Here is a 20,097-nt window from a genome sequence, read left to right as displayed (position 1 = left end):
TGTGTATACCCGAGTCACATTGTGAACACTCTTGTAGGACTGGATAGTCCAAAGGGTATGGCACAGAACTGAACACAATCCATACACACAAAACCTTAAGAAATACCTGAAATCTGGATGAACAGGGATGTGAAGTTAAATGTCTTTTAAAACCAGAAAATGTAAAAGAGAAATAGGAGGTAAGTTGTGAAGTGACAGCATCTTGAACTTGGGCACTGTCACAAATTGGTTTAGAAAAGAAAGATCCAGAACTGGTCTCCAAGCATTTTCTTTCCATGACACCAAAAAATTACTTGAATAAGAACCTTTTCTCAAACTGAGAAGCATGTCCAAAGGGCAGTTTCAGTTGTACTCTCCGGTCCAAATGGTGAATCTGGGCATTTTGAGGCAATGTTACAACTGCCTCATGTACACAGACAACCCTCTCCTCCTACCACCAAACACTAATACATGCGAGAGATGCAATTATGCAGCCAAACTGGAGGCTATGCTCTCTCAACCCAAGACTTGACCAGACAGTCAAGAGGAGAAGGGCATTACTTGCATCATACCACCAGTCTCACATAGACCTATGAAACCAGCACCGGCAAAAAATATACATAAATACATGAAAACATACTTGGAGGCTCTAAATAAAAATCTGCAAAAGCAACAGAGACCTCCAAAGCAGACAACCAAGCAACCTCCACCCCCAACACAAACCATGAAACACACTTCACAAAATCAGTGTGCCAAGCAATCACAGCCCTTAAGGCAAAATAACATACCTAACACACTAATAATAGGTGACTCTATAGTCAGGCACACTGATGTCCCACTCACTAGGCTGAACAAGGAGAAGGTTACGGTTAGCTGCCTGTTGGGTGCAAGGATCTGCCACATAACACAAGCACTCAGGTCACTCCAGAACAAGTACAAATATGACTCTGTCATTGTCCATGTTGGTGTGAATGACCTGAGCCGTACCTCCCTGGACTACATGAAAAGAGACATGGAAGAGCTCTCTGATCACGTAGCCCAGGCCTATATAACCCTGACCTTGAGTAGCATCCTGCCATCACCAAGAATGATACCAGGGTATAAAGAAAAAATGATCAATTTCAACAACTGGCTAAGCTTCTGGTGTCATTCAAACAGGATCCAGTGTCTGTCAGTCTGGGATGACATGCTCGACAAGCCACACTGCTTCACTAGAGACTGCTTGCACCTGTCACCCTTATGCTTTTGAATACTGGCCAAGGCTCTTGCCACCCCCATAGTGCCTTTTTTAGGCAAAGCTCAAAAGACAAACCCACCACCGTAAATAGCACAAGTAACAAAAAACTGAGGGTAATGCTACTCAATGCCAAAAATCTAAACCTCAAAATGCATGTACTTGAGGCACTCCTCAGTATGGAGAAAATTGATATATGTGCAGTAACAAAAACCTGCTTTAAGGCTCCAGAGAGCACCCCAACACTACCAGGCTACAATTCATAACATACATTTTGGCTACAAAACCCAGACCGAAATACAAAAGGTGGGGGCGTATCCATATTCATCAAGGATACCCACACCTTCAGGTTAGTGGCACAGCACGATGCTTCAGAGATCATCCACGTGCAACTAACAATGGGCAAAACTGCAATTCAAATTGTAGCTTACAGATCACCCACCATGTCCCAGGACTCCCAGTCCACGTTTCTGTAAACACTGGGAAACATAAAGGTCCTACCAAACACACTGATATTGGGTGATTTCAATTACCCAAACTTTAACTGGGAGAACTGATCAAGTACTAACTCCCTTGCCCAACATTTCCTTTAATTTATAAACTCAAATGCCCTGGATCAACTGGTCAACATCCCCACCAGAGGTGACAACATATTGGACCTGGTCATCACCAACATGGGCGACCAGTGGTCCACACCGGAGGTAAACCCCTCACTGGTTAGATCTGACCATAAACTAATCACTCTGAATATCCACATTCCGTGCCCACCCCCAGTCAAAGAAACCACTGTGAAAAACTTTTCAAAAGCAAACTTCCCCAAGGTGGAAGGTTTCAAAGTCCCCATGCTAAAGGATAACGCTGCCCAAGCTGCAAAATCCTTTACTAATGCACTCTATGGGCACCTACAAGAATGCATGGATCGTGTTATCCCAAGCAAAACCAAGACTCACTCCTCAAAAAAAAGGAAACCAGTCAGGTTGACCCTGCCATAAACAAGCCATACAATAGGAGGAGGAAACTAGTACAGAAAAGAGTAAAATCCCAAGATGGGAAGACATCCCTGATCAGTATCAGCAAGAAACTATGATCCCTCATAAAATCATCCAAGGCTAGCTTCGAAAGAAAAATTGCCAAGAACTCCAAGGATAACTACAAGACATTCTTTAGCTATGTCAAGAATCTAAGTGGCAATTCTCAGATCTGCATCGGAGTTAGTGCAGAATGGCACAAAATACACTGAACCGACTGATATCGCAAATATCCTGGCAGACAGGTTCAGTGCAAACATCACGCCCTTCTCACCCCCAAAAGGGCCCATAACCATACCAGAAGAATGTAGTGCCCCTGAAATCACAGACACTCAGGTTAAAACAGCCCTCTCCAAAGCCAAAAACACAGCATCAATAGGACCAGACAGTGTCCCAGGCTGCATTCTACATGAGCTCAAAGATGAACTAACCCCTCACCTAAACACACTGTTCAAACTCAGCCTCTCCACAGACTACGTGCCCATAGAGTGGTGCACAGCAATGGTTATTCCGCTCCACAAAGGTAGAGCCACAACAGATCCAGGGAACTATCGCCCTACAAGCTTGACTAGCTTGGTCTGCAAGGCATCATCATGGATCTCATTAACAGAGACATTGGGAACCTACAAACACCGGACCCTACCCAGATCCGCTTTGTTAAAGGCAGATCATGCCTCCTAAACCTGGTGGACGTCTTTGAGACAGTTACCAAGGCTATAGACGAGGGAAAGGTGGTCCACACAGCCTTCCTAGACCTAGCAAAGGCCTTCAACACCATTCCCCATTCTGGTGTTATAGACAAGCTCACCAGCCTGAGCATAAAACCCTACATCACGAGATGGGTTGCCAACTGGCTCACGGACAGAACCCATATGGTAAGAGTTGCGGGAGCTAGGTCTGACTCTAAACCAGTTACAAGTGGCGTTCCCCAGGGCTCAGTCCTAGCACCCCTCCTGTTCGACATATAATTCTCAAGCGGTACAGGCAAGCACAAGAGGTCTATGGCTGACCAAGTTCGCAGATGACTGCAAACTAGGAGCTATAATTGACTTTCTGGCTGACACAGACATCCTCCCAAAAGGGTCTCACTGAGACAGATACCTGGTGTCAAAACCATGGTCTCAAACTAAATGCCAAAAAGTGCATAGTCATTCCTTTTGGAAAAAACAAAGTACCCACAAACTACCACATAGGTGGTAGCCCCCTAAATACGGAAGACATAATAAGGGATCTGGGGACCCAAGTCAATAGTAATCTCTCCTTTGATAATCACATTGCCAAAGTGGTTAGAAAATCCTTCTATGTGGCCCACCTAATCACAAATGGGTTTGCATCCAGATCAAAAGAGGTCATTGTGCCCCTCTATGCATCACTCATCAGACCCATCAAAGAGTACAGTGCCCCATTTGGAATGTACCTTACAAGACACCTGCAACAGCTGGAAAGACTATAGAAGTACCTCACCAAGAGGATCACTGGCCTCAAACAGATGCCCTATGCAGCTCAACTGAAGAAACTCCAGCTGTACTCGGTTGCATACTGCCTTCTCAGAGGTGATCTGTGCCTGACGTATAAGGCCATGTCCAACCCAGAATTGATGGACATGCTCCACCTAAAGAAAACCATATCCCCTCGAGCCACATGCTCTAGGGATCTAAACCTCACCACAATAATAAATAGGACGTGCTGGAGGGAGAGATTCCTGTCCCAGAAACTTCCCATGCTCTGAAACAAGATTCCAATCTACATTAGGCAGAGCTTCTTGCTAACACTCTTCAAGAGAAACCTTGATGAGTGGATGGGAAACAGAAAGTTTACCCTGGGGATCACTTCAATGGCTCTGCTGGACAGAGGCACAGGGAACTAATCTAAGTGGGCGGCGAAAACCAACACATTTCAGCTAAATGCCTTCGGGCAGATAGCCTAGTACCTACCTATGAACCTATTACTCCCTGAGACAATATATGCTGAAGGGCGGGGGGGGGGGGGGGAGTCTGGTTTGACAGATGAGGAATTACTGCCTGAAAAGGTGGCATTTCCTCCCATTGCTATCTGAAATTTTGATAAAATATGTCCTAAACCCACTTGTCTGAAACTGTTGCCAAAGAGAAAAATGAAGATTCCGACTTTCTGGAATAGAAGAGGGACTGCCAGGGTGGGGGTGGGGACATGGTCCCTTAAATAGTCATACTGACTTGTTGGAGTGTCTTTTCTTTTGTGGAGTTCCCGTCTTCTTTTTGGAACCCCCTAAACAGTAAAAGCACTGCCCAATGAGCATAAACTAATGGGAGCTGTTGGCTTCATTACAGTCTGAGCTCCACAGCTGGCAGACTGAATTGTTCCACTGGCATTATATGTATATTAACACTTTTCTGGAGAACATTTATTCTTCAATCAGGGCTAAATGTACAGTTTGCTCATCCTTTTAAAAAATAATAAAATAAATAAAAAGACTGTGGAACTTTACACACTATCTGCATTTTTAGGGGCAGCAGGCTATCAGGGAGACACACATCCTCCACTACTGACAGCACCAGGGGAAGATTCTGGAAACAGCTCATAGTATTTTCTAAGGAACTGAGAAACCTCATTCTCCCACTGAAAACACTGGCATATTCTGGAAATAGTCTCAGAGAAACCCCCAAAGGAAGAATCAGATACCATGTTCTCCTCTGAAACTGAATCAGAAATCTGAGGAGAAAACCTTGCGTCTCTCACTTCAATGTTCCTTTCCAGAATCAGAATCTTGAATATTTTCAGGAAAAGAGGCATCCCTTTATCTTTTACCAGCAACCAACCACCTTATAAGAAAGGTCAAGTGCCAGAGTTGGACCCTGAGACAAATATAGTAAGCTACTCCTGTCCATGGAAATTTTAGCAGGAGCGGATACACGTTTAGATTATTATTTCTTTTTTGACAGGAAAAATGGGGCCAACAGTGTTGTCAATGGCAGCAGCAGAAACAGGCTCCCCAGGGATGGGCACAATATTCTGACTTAATAAGGAAGGCCTTCATGTTCCCTCTTCCAATACGGACAGGAGTAGCTCCTCCTTGCTCACTGAGGGGACCCCAACAGCTGCAGAGGAAATGGCTAATCCCCAATCTAAAGTGGCTGTAGGAGCTACACCAGAGAAATCCTGGATAACATGTCTAAGGAACCAGCTTTGGCCATAGCCGAGTCGTTCACCTGCAGTTGAAGCAAATTGCTAGCCTGCTGTGTTGGCAAAAACTGTTTTCTTAACATTTTCTTTTTGTGGCTGGAAGACTGACTGTGGGACTGGTAGCTTATTCCACGATCAAGCAAAAAATGTTGCCTCTTTCCCAGGGAAACCAAGCAGCATAAACTGGTAAAAATTCAAAGTCCCAAAAAGTTATTTTTTCACAGTAAAAAAGCATTTAATAGACTTTGCCAGCCCCCAAAATAAACACAGTTTCTGCACAGAAAAAAATACTTTCACAATGTTTTAAACAACTTTAAAACTGACAGGAAAAGTAATGAGCTCCATTTTAAAAGTACAGTTAAGTCTCATGACAGTCTCAAACTCCTAGATAAAAAAAAAACTTGCCAAACCAGGAAAATACATTTAAACAATAAATTTAAAATGTGGAAGTTCCCCCCTCCCCCCCGAGATGGAACTTATCTGCCCACTGCCCAGCAACAGAACAGCACAAGCGAACCACTGATCCTCAAAAGCCTGCAGAGGAGTGCTCTCCAATGGCAGGAGACCTCTGATGGTCTTGGTGCCCAAATAGCACAGCTTGATCTGACTAATGGTTTGAGAGCATGGATGGTGCCCTGAAGCTTTTCAGCTGACTTGCTGTTATACTTTTGCTAGGATATAAACCATATAGCTAAAGCAACTGCAGCAGTGATCAATATGATGAACATCTTTTCTTTACAGCCTCAGCATAAGTTGCAGGCTTAGTATTATGTTGTGACTGATGTAAGTGTTGTGAATGTATGATACTGATAGTGGTCTGGTGTAAGTTTACCTCCATGTTTCTTAAATATTTACATCTCTCATAGGTTGCACTATTGATTGGTAAAAGCAGTGAAGAGATGGGAGACATAAGGCAGATGTTAAACATCTTTAGAATACCTGCTGTAGTCAGACCAGCCACAGATAGAGTAAGACCAGATTACTGAGCTGCGTAACTAGAGAAAAGGGCAAGGGCTGGTCATAGTACTCAGGTTGGAGGGAGACGACTATGGAAGACCCTGAAAACTGATGGAGTATTTTGGGTGATACTCTGAATTTCATGAATACAGTGGCTAACTTAGCAGCAGTATTTAGTGAGAAGACAGAATTAGGTTTGCCAAGAATGGTAAATAGGTGATAATTTGCTTATTGGCTACTACCTGGCTACTGCTAGTGCTGCTCTCACTGCAGCTACACTCAGCAAGGAGTCAATATCCATTTTTTCCATCTCTGACCAGAAGCAAAACAGTGGCACTTATCCCAAACTGGTTCCTGAAAAGCAGGTTACAGGCTGTTCGGTGACCGACTGTCTCATCCTGAATGCCATAAGTCATCTTTAATGAAACAGGAAGGCTTAGCTACCATATCATTTGGGATGCATGATACTTGCCGATAAGTTGCCTAGTGCAAGAGGTTTGCCTTAATGACTTGAAAGCCTGCTTCTTGTGGACCTCAGTATATGCTTAGTAGGGAGACTGAGTTAATGCATTAGTGACACCTGCTGTCCCCGTCCCAAGACTTTGACTCTAGTGAAGACATCTCCATAGCTCACCTCTTGCCTATCCAAGGGTAAAGTATGGCAAGAAGATCACCCATTACAAAAAGTACAGTTGTGTACACTTACCATAAATGTAGATGTTCGAGTGTATTCACGGTTGCAGTCATCCTGTGTGGGTTATCCCTGCTGTGGTAGCCCTCGGCCGGCCTGAATACCAGAGTCAATGTTTTTCTGCATCGGCTGCTGTCACTAACTGACTTGACGTCAGGTCGTCAGTGCTATAAAGCAAGGCAGACAATGCCATTACATCAGTTTTTCTTGCCCTAACCAGTCAGAAGCCCAACTAATATGGTAAAGTGGTCCTGGTGGGTAAAAACCACCTTGAAAAGCTTATGTCTCCCTAAAGAAAGAAGATATAAGGGGGAAGGCAGGAGGGAAACCAGGACTGCAACAGTGAATACACTCGAACATCTACATTTATTGTAAGTGTACACAACTGTACTATGTTCTTTATGTTTCACTGTTGCAGTCATCACCTGTGGGAGGATTCCCAAAGCTGAGGAGAGGGGTGGTAGGATTAGTAAGAGACCTAGGCCTGGGTCAACATGCCCTGCAGAACTGCAGAAGCAAACCCTGCCCTAGCCTTAGAGAATAGAGGTAGGTGGTAATGCTTGGTAAAGGTATGGACAAAAGTTCAGGTGGCAGCTTCCAGGATGTCCCTGGTGGGAACTCCTCTGAGGAATTCTGTGGAAGTGGAGGCTGCCCTAATGGAATGGGTTTGAATAGATTTGGGGGGGGGGAGGTTCTCTTGTAATCTGTAGAAGAAACGGATACAGTGTGATATCCATTTGAAAATGGTTTGCTTGGAAATGGGCATCCCCTCTGCCCCTGGGGCAAAGCTGTCAAATAGTTGGTCTGTTTTCCTGAAGGGTTTAATACGGTTTAGATAGTATCTGAGCTGTTTGTACATGTCTAGTGAGTGCAAAACTCTTTCCTCCTTGTTTTGAGGGTTAGGAAAGAAGGTGTGTAGACATATGGCCTGGTTGAGAGTCATATTAGATACCACCTTGGGCATAAAGGAGGGGTTGGGCCTCAGGGAGACCCTGTCTGCATGGAAAATGATGAAAGGCTCAATGGCCATCAGTGCCTGAAGTTCTGAAACCCTTCTGGCTGAGGTGATAGCTAGGAGAAAAGCAGTCTTGCAGGAGAGGTATTTTAGTTCTGCTGAAGCAGCAGGTTCGAAGGGGGGTAAGGTTAGTTTTTCCAAAACATAATTCAGGTCCCAGGCTGGCACAGGTGGCCTTCTGGCGGGTCTGATATTAGAAGCCCCTCTGAGGAATTGTTTAATCAAAGGATGGGAGAAAGTACAGTTGTGTACACTTACCATAAATGTAGATGTTCGAGTGTATTCACTGTTGCAGTCATCACATTTGGGTTATCTGCTTGCAGTAACCCTCAGTCGGCCTGATTATCAAAGTCTTGGGTCTTGCGTTGGTTGCTGTCATATCTTCTATGACGTCAGGTAGTCAGGGGTATAAAGCATGCAGTCGATGCCATTACATCAGTTTTTCTTGCCCCAGATGTCAGGTGCCCCCCCCCCCCCCCAATGGGAAGCAATTATATATATATATATATATATATATATATATATATGTGTGTGTGTGTGTGTGTGTGTATATATATATATATATATATATATATATATACACATACATATACAAGGTTATACCTCCAACAAAAAAGCAAATACACCAAAATGCTTTTAAGCATAGTAAAGGAGAGTAGAGGTATAGCCAACAGAAGTCAGGGGGCTGGAGGGCGGGTAACCAAGACTGCAAAAGTGAATACACTCGAACATCTACATTTATGGTAAGTGTACACAACTGTACTATGTTCTTTGCGTTTCAATGTTGCAGTCATCACATTTGGGTAGATTCCCAAAGCTAAGGATGGGAGGAGGAATTTAGATAGCATTAGGACCAGCTATAAGGCCCTGCAAGACTGCAGTGGCAAAGCCAGCTCTGGATTTAGAGAAAATTGGCAAATGGTAATGCTTAGTGAAAGTATGTGCAGAACTCCAGGTAGCAGCTTCTAGGATGTTTCTGTTAGGGACACCTCTGAGAAAGGCTGTAGATGCAGCCGTGGTTGAATGAGGTCTAATCCCCTGTGGGATAGGTTTTCCATTGTGCTTATAGCAGAAATTAATGCAATGGCCTATCCATTTACAAATGGTTTGCTTTGAAATAGCCTTCCCCTCTGCCCCTGCAGCAAATGCCACCAGCAGTTGTTCAGATTGCCTTTGAGGTTTAGTCCTGTCCAAGTAAAATCTAAGTTGTCTGTGCACATCTAAGGAGTGCAGTATCCATTCCCCTTTGTTCTGTGGATTATAAAAGAATGTTGGCAAATGAATGGATTAATTAAGAGCCACACTGGATACCACCTTGGGCATGAAAGAAGGATTGGTCCTGAGGGACACCCTGTCCGCATGAAAGATTATGAAAGGCTCCACTGCCATAAGGGCCTGTAATTCAGATACCCTTCTTGCTGAAGTGATTGCTAAAAGAAAAGCTGTTTTTCAAGAAAGGAATTTTAACTCTGCACTTGCAGCTGGCTCAAAAGGAGGTAGAGTGAGCTTTTCCAATACAAAGTTAAGGTCCCAGGCTGGAGTTGGGGCTCTCCTGGGTGGTCTTAAGTTTTTGGCCCCACTGAGGAACTGCTTGAGCAGTGGGTGAGAAAAGAGGGATGGTTCTGTGTTGTAATGAGCTGAAATGGCTGAGGCGTGAATTTTGATGAGGGAAAAGGAAAGGCCCTTGTGAAGCATCTCAGTTAAGTATTGAAGAATCTGAGGTAAATTGGGCGCCACTGTGGCCATCCCTTGATTCTGGTTCCAGGCACAGAATCTTCCATTTTTCAGCATAAGATTTTCTAGTACTAGGCCTCCTTGCCTCCAAAATGACATCCAACACTTGTTTACTGAGGGATGGTAACTAAGAGATTAGGTGATTAGCCAGGCTGCCAGGTTCAGGGTTTGAAGCTGAGGGTGCAGAATCTGGCTCTCCTGCTATGACAGCAGGGTAGGGTCTGAGACAGGTGCCATGGGGCTAGCAGTGATGCACTGCGCAAGAGGGGGTACACCAGTGTTGGCGTGGCCAGTCTGGTGCAATCAGCATCATCCTTGGTCTGTCCTGTTTGATCTTTAGTAGTACTTTGGAGAGGAGAGGCAGAGGAGGAAAGGCATAAACTGATAGATTTTTCCAGATGAAGAACAGAGCATCCACTTTCCAAGCTTGTTTGTGGGAAGTCCTTGTGCAAAATTTGTCCAATTGGTAGTTCTGGGGGGAGGCAAACAGGTCTATATCTGGGCTCCCCCATTTGTTTATCAACATGTTGAAAGTCTTTGGTTCCAGTTTCCACGCATGTGGGTCCATGAGATTTCTGCTTAGTTCTTCTGCCAGTATATTTAGTTTTCCTGGCAGGAACTGAGCCTGTAGATGCACTTGGAAGCTCAAGGCTGTGTTCCACAGAGCCATGGCTAGTCTGCAGAAGGGGTAAGAATGGGTACTCCCCCCTGCTTGTTTATGTACCACATAACAGTGGTGTTGTCCATCTTTACCATTAATTGTCCTGGAAGAATGTGGTCCTTGAAGGCTGTCAGAGCATTCTGTACAGCTAACATGTCTTGTTGATTGATATGCAGGTGCATTTGACTTGGGTTCCATTTGCCGTGAATGCACTTCCCTGCCAGGTGAGCCCCCCATGCATAGTCTGATGCATCTTTTGTTAGGGTTTGGGCGGCAGGGGTAGAGTGAATAGTAGTCTCTCGTTTTGGTGGCAGGCCTCTGCCCACCAAAGGAATTCTAACCATAGGCAAGGTATGATAAGAATCATTGCTTCTAGATCCTGACAATGTTGACACCATAGGCTTTTTAGATACCATTGTAGTTTCCTCATATGCAGTCTTGCATATGGAATTAGTAGACTGCAGGAGGCCATGAACCCCAAGACTTGCAGTATTTGCCTAGCAGATAACAGGGTTTTTGTGGCCACTAGCTTGAAGTTGTCAAATGAATTTGTTTCTCTGGCATGAGGAAAGCCATCTGGGAAGTTGTGTTCTAGCTTGCTCCCGGGAATATAATTTGTTGACAGGATACCAGCTTTCATTTATGGTGCACCCCAGACAGGTTAGCACCTTTTGTACAAATGCCAGATGATTCAAAAGTATGTCCTGGCTTTCTGCCTGAATTAGACAATCGTCCTGGTATGGGTATATTTGAATATTTCTTTGCCTGCAAAATGCAATGACTGGAGCTAGGCACTTTGTGAATACCCTGGGCGCAGTAGATAAGCCAAAGGGCAGTGCAGAGAACTGATCGTGCATGTAGCCTGCTTTGAAGCATAGGTATTTTCTGAAAGATTCCCTGATTGGGATGTGCAGGTATGCTTCCTTTAAATCCAGTGCTGCCAACCGGGCATCTTTGCCTAGCATAGGAAGCAACTGGTGGAGAGTTAGCATCTTGAATTTTGGAATCACCAAAAGGTGTTTAAGATAGAAAGGTCCAGTATAGGACGCAATGAGTTGTCTTTTCTGGGTACCAGGAAAAGCCTGGAGTAAAAACCTTGTCCCTTTTCCTCTTCTGGTACAGTTTGAATAGCCTTTATGCTTAAGAGAGAGAGTACTTGCTTTTGAGCCTCTGCCCACTGATTTTGGGGGGTAGATCTGGCCAACCGTTTGGGGTTGGTAACATGTGGAAGTGAAATCTGTAGCCTTGGGAAACTATTTAAAACCCATTTGCCCTGGGTAACGAGTTCCCAGTTTTTTGCCTGCAGAGCAATCTTTCCCCATAAAGGACTAGTCAGTTGAGAAGTGCTTGGAAGTTTTAAAGTTAAGTCATTGAGACAGTTTACCATAGGGGGAGTCTTACTCCCTGATTTTGAAGTGGGAGCCCCCCACTGCTTAGTCCTGTACGTAACCTGGGACTGAAGCCTGGGTGTTCTGCTGGTTCTGGGTTTGGACTGAGAAGGCCTGGAAGAGGCAGGAAAGGACCAATTCTTAGAGGGCCAATGCCTACTAAATCTTGGAGGCTGTACTTATAGGAAATCTTTAACAGTTTGCATAGATTTAGCTTTTTCCTCCATCTTTTTAAGAACGTCTTCTGCTTTGTTGCCAAACAGGCGGTCCTGATTTAAGGGAGCATCCAGCAATTTAGCTTTAACATGATCTGGCAAGGATTGCTCCTTAAGCCAAGCATGCCTTCTAAGTACAGACCCAGTGACAGCAGCCCTGCAAGATGCCTCTAGTGAATCAAAACCACATTGCAAAGTATGTTTTCCAACCTGTTCAGCAGAATGCATTAAATCCTGTAAATCCTTATTTTCAGCACAGTCATGAATCAACATCATTTTCTGTTTATGCAATCCAATAATATGCTGCTGATACTTTATATGAAACTGGCAGTTTAAGGCTCTAATTGCCAAGGTTGTAGAAGTGTATACCTTCTTACCCCATCTATCTAGCACCCTGGAGTCTCTATCAGAGGGGGCATCATCAACAATGTCTAGTACAGGAGGGATAGCTAAAGGCCTGTGCTGGGGCAGGAGTAAGAAATCCCTAAGCCTCTTCTTAGAATCAGAGTAATCCTAAGTTTCCCAACAAAAATGCTCCCTAAGAGTATGCAAGGTTTCACCAAAAGAGAAATCCTCTGGGGGGGAAGCAGAGGGAATAGAGTCTTCTGCATCAGAATCCTCATAGGTAGATGAGGGTAAATCCTGGTCATCAGAGGAACCGGAAATTTCAGAATCCTGGTCAGAAGTATCATAAGCAAATTCAGACCTAGGTCTCTTAGAGGGGAAAGGGTGGCTTCCCCTGATTAAAGTAATAAGGTCTTCAGCCATTCTTATCATTGTTTTTTAGGCATAGAGGCCTGACCATGCAGTCTGGGCATTGGTTTTCTAGGCATGGTTCCGAGATTTAGGCCTTGAAGAAAAAGATGGCGTCGGTTTAATATGCAACTCAGTAGGCCTGAATACACCCTCAGAAGCCGGTGCCTGCACAGCGGCTCCGGACCCATCCAAGATAGAGACATCCGCAGGTTCCACAGTTGAAGCATCTTGCGGCATACCGGACTCCGAATGGGTCTCAGTAGAGGCCTGTGAATATGAAGTAGCGGATATCAGGGGCTGCCAAAGCGCCTCACTGAGTACTGGCGAATTGGCGACTAGCTTAGGAGAAGCGTTGCTGGTAGCTTTGGACCTAGGTGGCCTGTCTCTGTCTTTATCTTTGCGATTTTTCAGAATTTCAATAGTTTGATGGCTAACCGAAGACATATCTATCTGGACAATTGAACAGAGTACCAAAATATTTAGAAGCATAAATATACAGACGACGAATAGTTCATTCCTTAAATAAGGCACAAACACGACAGCGAGGTACGTTGTGGTCAGGGCTTAGGCAAGGAATACAGAACGAATGAAAATCTTTATGAGGTATTTGCTTTCCACAAGAAATACAACTACTGACTTTTACTGACATTGGTTTAGGGCAAGAAAAAGTTTCCCCAACAGGGTACTTAGCTTTAGTTGAAGACTTCGGTTCTGAAACTCGAAAACGAAATTTTCAGGAGTCGGCCGACCTGCACTTGCGAACTGCTTCTGCTTCAGGCACCGCACGACAAGAAAGACTAATGTAATGGCGTCGGCTGCATGCTTTATACCCCTGACTACCTGACTTCACGGAAGATGAAACAGCAACCGACGCAGGACCCAAGACTTTGATAATTAGGCCGACTGAGGGCTACTGCAAGCAGATAGCCCAAATGTGATGACTGCAACAGTGAAAAACTTAGATCAGGGGCTGATCTGTATCAAAATGAGCTGAAATGGCTGAGGCATGGAATTTAACAGAAGAGAAGGAGAGGCCACCATTAAGCTAGGTAATAATAGGGATGGAGGGTTGTGAGGTATTGCCCCTTCTGGACTGGCTCCAGAAACAGAATCTTTACCATTTTCCTGCATAAGATTTTCTGGTGCTGGGCCTTCTGGCCTCTGTGATAATGTCTAGGACCTGTTTGCTTAACTGGGGGCCCCTTGTTTGCCTTTAGAGTATTAGCCATTCTGAAAGTTTGAGTCTGCAAGTCTGGGTGCAGCATCCCCTCCCACCACTTAAGTCAAGAGGTCTGAAATCAGGGAGAGCTGCCTGGGAGGCTGCAATTTCAGGCTGCACAGTAAGTGACACCAATGTTGCCTGGGCCAATCTGGGGCAATGAGGATGGCCTTTGGTCTCTCCCTCCCTTATTTTGATCAGTACCTTGGAAATAAGAGGCAGAGGAGGGAATGCATACACAAAGAGGGTGTTCCAGGGGAAGTTCAAGGCATCCACCTTCCATGCTAAGTGGTGATCTCCCTGGTACAGAATTTTTCAGCTGCTGTTTGAGATGCGAAGCAAAGAGATCCACCTCCGGAGTCACCCACTCCTGAGTGATTTGTAAAAAGATTTTTCTGTGGAGCTGTCATTTGTGGGGCTCCAGTAAACTTCTGCTTAAGGGGTCTGCCAGGGTATTGTTGATCCCTGGTAGGTACTGGGATATTAAGTGTAATCCTATGGAACAGGCTGTCAGCCAGAGGTTCATGGCTAGCCTGCACAGAGGGTAAGATTGGGTCCCTCCCTGCTTGTTGATGCACCACATTACTGTGGTGTTGTCTGTTTTGATAAGGAGAACCCCTGGCTTGAGATGGGGTTTGAAGGATGTCAGAGCCATTTGTACTGCCATCATTTCCTTCTGGTTGATGTGTAAGGGAAAGTGCTGGGCATCCCAATGACCTTGGGTGCACCTGCCTTCTAGGTGAGCACCCCAAGCAATGACTGAGGAGTCTGTGGTAATGGTCTGCCCGGTTGGGTAAAGGGAAGACCCTTGTTCTTGGCACAGGCCCCTGCCCACCAGAGAAACTCGACTCTTATACAGGGGATCAGAGGGAGAGAGGTCTCTAGAGGTTGAGTGCTGACACCAAAGGTTCTTTAGATACCATTGAGGTTTTCTCATGTAAAGCCTGGCCAGAGGAATTAGAAAGATGCAAGATGACATGTACCCCAAGGCTTGCAGGAACTTCCTCACAGTGAGGTGACTTCTGGAAGCCAGCTGGGTAAAGTAGAGAGGCAGGAAGCTCTGCTTTTTTGGAGATAGGAAGGCCATTTGGGATGCTCTGGCCAGTAGTGCTCCCAAAAAAATGATCTTCCTGGAGGGTGTTTGCTTTGATTTCTCCTCGTTGATGTTGTACCCTAAGGAGGTTAGGAGGGTTTTGACAAAGAGGAGGTCCTTGAATAGCTTTTCTTTGCACTCTGCCTGAATGAGGCAGTCATCCAGATAAGGGTAAATCTGTATATTTTTCTGCCTGCAAAAGGCTATGGCCGAGGCTAAGCATTTGGTGAATACCCTGGGAGCAGTAGACAAGGCAAAGGGTAGCACAGAGAACTGAAAGTGTTGTGAGCCTACTCTGAAGTGAAATAATTTCCTGCAGGATTCCCTTATGGGGATGTGGAGGTAGGCATCTTTTAGATCTAAGGTAACTAACCAGGCAATTTTTGTCAAGCATAGGCAGTAGCTGCTGCAAAGTTAGCATTTTGAATTTGGGGACCACCAGGGAGGTGTTCAGAATGGATAGGTCCAGAATGGGGTGCCAGGTACCCTCATTCCTGGGAACAAGGAATAGTCTGGAATAAAAGCCTTTTTGATCTGAGGGGACAGGTTCTACTTGCCCCTTGAGATATGAGAGTTTGGACTTGTTTCAATGCCTCTGCCCACTGATTTGGAGGTATGTCTGGGTACCCTCTTGGAATTAGAGTTTTGTTGAAGGAGAATTTGTATCCCTGATGAATGATCTTTAAGACCCATTGGTCCTTTGTTATAGAAAGCCAATTTTCTTTGCAGAGGGAGAGCCTTCCTCCTAATTTTTCATGAGTGAAAAGAGGGCCGACGGGGTAGAGGGAGTCATTGAGAATTTTTGCCATAGAGGTATGGCTTCTTACTCCCTACCTTGGGAGTGGAAGTGGTCCACTGTTTGGTTCTCTGCTGTCCCTGGGATAGGAGCCCGGGAGATCTGTCCCTGCAGGGCTTATCTTGACCCTGTCTGCTAGGTGTAGGAAAGGACCAGTGTTTTGAGGGAAAATTCTTGCTGAAACTAGGAGGTTGTAACTGAAAGAAATATTTTACTGTTTGCATAGATTTTGCTTTGTCTTCAATCTTTTTAAGCACCTTTTCTGCTTTTACTCCAAATAAGCGGTCTTTATCCAAGGGTGCATCAATTAATTTAGATTTGACATGATCAGGGAGAGGTTATTCCTTCAACCATGCATGTCTCCTAATGACAGATCCTGACACTGCTGCCCTGCTTGAGGCTTCTAGGGCATCATATCCACAGTGTAATGAATGTTTGGCCACTTGACAAGTAGAGTGCAGTAAATCTGCTAACTCTTTTGAATTTGCACAGTCAGGAAAGGTTGAAAATTTTGGCTTTAATAGTTGATATTTTAACATGTGGAACTGACAGTTGAGTGCTCTGACAGCTAAGGTTGCAGAGGTGTATATTTTTTACCCCATCTGTCCAGAGCTCTGGAATCCTTGCCAGAAGGAATAGGATTCTTTGCAGAACTAGCCTTAGCTCCTATTGGTCCCCGCGTGTAATGACCTCTGGGTCTGCAGCAGGATTTCTGTACAGGTGTTTGTGAGAATATGGTACTCTGTAATACCTGTCAGGGATACTGGGAGCAGGTGGGAGGGCATCAGGAGCTAAGCTGGATTCATGGAAGACATCATCCACCACCTCTAAGATAGGGGGTGGCCAAGGGTTTGTGTTGGGGCAGGTCTAGAAACTCTCTTAGTCTTTTCTTAGTCTGAGGGAAGTTCTGGGATTCCCAGTGGAAATGTTCCCTGATTGTGTGAAGGGTTTCCCCAAAAAAAAGATCTTCTGGTGGGGAGGCAGAAGGAAAGGATTCCTCTGCATTTGAATCCTTATAAGCAGTCAGAGGTTGTTGTTCCTCTTCCAAATCTGGATAATCAGACTCCTGTTCTGTCAGTATTTCAGGAGAAGGGTCTCTTTTCCTTTTAGAAGTTGTGATCTGACTACCCCTGATAAGGGAGATAAGATCCTCCACCATTTTAAGCATTTGAGCTTGGAGTGGTTAAGCAGGAGAAAGATGGTAGCTAGAGGTAGATTTCCTAGGAGTAGCCTTGCTTCTAGGCCTAAGATTATCCATCGGTCTGAGAACAACGATAGTTGGATGAGAAGTCATTTTTTTGTCTAGATTCGGTGATGCGAGAAACCTCCTCGGAAGCCAGTGCCTGCGTCGTGGCTCTGGACCCAACCGAGGCAGAGACCACCAAAGGTTCAGAAGACGAAGATTTCTGCGGCATACCAGACTCCGAAAGGGTCTCGGTAGAGACCTGCGAAAGTATCGGATCAGGCATCAGGGGCTGCGAAAGCGCCTCACTGAATTCTGGAGAACTGATGACCTGCTTAGCAGTAGAGTCGTCGGAAGGCTTAGCTTTGTGTGGTCTGTCGCTATCTTTATCTTTACGTTTTTTTCGGAACATCTACAGATTGTTGGCTGATGGATGCCATTTCAGAATGCGAAGAAAGAAGATGAAAATACCTCTCTACAATAACAGCTCTACAACAAATAGTTCTCGTGTTAAAGAGGGCACAGAATTGGCAATGGGGGACATTATGGTCTGGGCCTAAAGTGACACAGTAAGAATGGAAGTCTTTGTGTGGGATTTGCTTTCCACAGGCAAGACAATTGTTAACTTTTTTGGACATCGGTTAGTGCAAGAAAAAAGGATCCCCAATGGGGTACTTAGCTTTAGACATTTTCAGCTGTAATTCAAAACTCTGGTAGTGACCGACCAGCACACTTGTGAACTGCTTCTACTACAGGCTCCATGGCAAGAAAGACTGATGTACTGGTGTCAGCTGCCTTGCTTTACAGCATTGACACCTGATGTCAGTCAGCAAGCGACAGCAGCTGACACAGAAAAACACTGACTCTGGTATTCGGGCTGGCCGAGGGCCACCACAGCAGGAATAACCCACAGGTGATGACTACAACAGTGAAACATGAAGAACATCAGCAACTCTGCTAGTGAAGTAGCAAAGGCACTTCAGCCACAGTGGACTCAGAACAGGCACGTGACTTGGTCTTAGATTGGTGTTACATGTCTCTTGCTCTTCTTTAGGCAAGGTATCACTGAGGTCCTTGGGTGAGGTATCGCTAAGGTCCTTAGGCTGGGTCTCTCACTATCATTGTCAAATATTGAACAATGATGAAGATCCTCAAGGTTTTCTCATGGATTCCACCAACTCTAAGTCTGAACCTTGATATTGGGGTCTGGTTTAGGGCAAAAGAGTGAAAAAACATGGAAGTCCTGATTTTAACTTAGCTCACTAGACATACCTGGAAGGTACATGAATTATAGGCACCAAAATTTGCAGCTTTCTAGTGGTGTACATTTGAATGAGATCCAAACAAATATGCCTAAAAGAACTAGAAAAACTATAGGGAGCATGGCCTGTTATACAAATCAGAAAGACACCTCACACAGATTATACAATCATGCATATCAAAACAATAGCAGCACCATATTTTCTATACTTTTGATATTTTTAAGAACCACTATATGAAATGACACAAGGCACACTACTTAGTGTTATACCCATTGCAAAGGGCCTCTGAAGTTGCACTAAGCTAACTGGGTTGTGGCCCAGTTTTTCTTTTCCTCATGGCTATTCAGAGTACTTTAGGTACAGCCTTTACTTGTACATTGTGCTTTTTTCAGCCATTATGTGTCATTTTCCAAGTTAAGGACCTTCTCCAGTTCTGTCTTCCTTTCCTAGGTTAACCACATATACATGGTTCCTTTCACTCACTTCAACATATTTACAACCATTTTCTGGTACAGTTTGCTGCAATTAAATGTGCAAAGATTACCACATTGATGGATTCTCCTGACTATCAATATCAATAATAAATAATGCAAGCTGTCATATTATAAACAGTCTCATGCACTGCTTCAGTCAGGATGGCATCATTCCCAGACAGAGATAATGAAAAAATAAATACACAAATGTAAATGCTAGCAAAAGTGAGTTTGCTCTCCACTTCAAAACTTCTGTACAAACACGACACACGGAAAAATGGCCACGTTTGGCCCTGGTGTACAAAATTAAGTGGTACACGAACTAGTAGATGTCTGGTATGATAATTTACTGGTGAGAGGAAATACTCTTTTTCAACAGCCTTAAAGATGGCTTTACACACAGCATCATTGCAGAGTCAGTACTGACATCTCACTATTTACTTTGTAGTCAGGGATGAAAGCTCTAACAGTCAGCAAAACAAGACCTGGAGCTAACTGTGGATTGAACCCCAGGCTTCTACTGCAAATTTTAGAACAAAGAAAACAAAAAACAGAAAAGGCACTAAAAACAATCCCATGTACTACTTCACAAAGACAGCACCCCTTTCTGATATAGTGCTGGAAATATACATTGATTGTAAAAACACTAGAAAAAGTGAGCTTGGTCTCCCTTTCCAGACTTCTGCATGAATATGGTACGTAAAATAACAAGTACATTTAGCTACAGTCTACAGAATGAAGAGGACACCATCAATTTCTCTTGCCAGCCTGGTCGACTTGGGCATACTGAGACAGTGTAACAACTGCCTCATGTTCACTGACAAGACCTAGCACATAATTCTTCTACTTGCGAAAAATGCACCTCTATCAGTAACCTGGAATCCATGCTCTCTTGCGTGCCACAGTCAGTACGTACTCCTGACAGACCGGAGATTGCCAGCACAAACACCACACCATCCACATCACATAGCCAAGCACAACACCCACCCACCTATGCAGAAGTCCTCAGTAAAAATTACCTAAATAGCAGAGACCTCCAAAACACACACACAAACAACAAACACATCAGAGACAACAAACACACCAGTGTCTCACAAACACAGCCCATAAGGCATAACAATAAACTCACACAGCCCATAAGGCACAACAATAAACCAAACATACTAGTCATTGGTGACTCAGTTGTGAGCCACACCGATGTCCCCTCTCACCAAGCTCGGCAAGGAGAAGATCACAGTCAGTTGTCTGTCA

Source organism: Protopterus annectens, chromosome 4.part0 (assembly GCF_019279795.1).
Source record: "Protopterus annectens isolate FY-2018-M chromosome 4.part0, PAN1.0, whole genome shotgun sequence".
NCBI lineage: Eukaryota > Metazoa > Chordata > Ceratodontiformes > Protopteridae > Protopterus > Protopterus annectens.
This window is presented reverse-complemented; position numbering follows the sequence as displayed.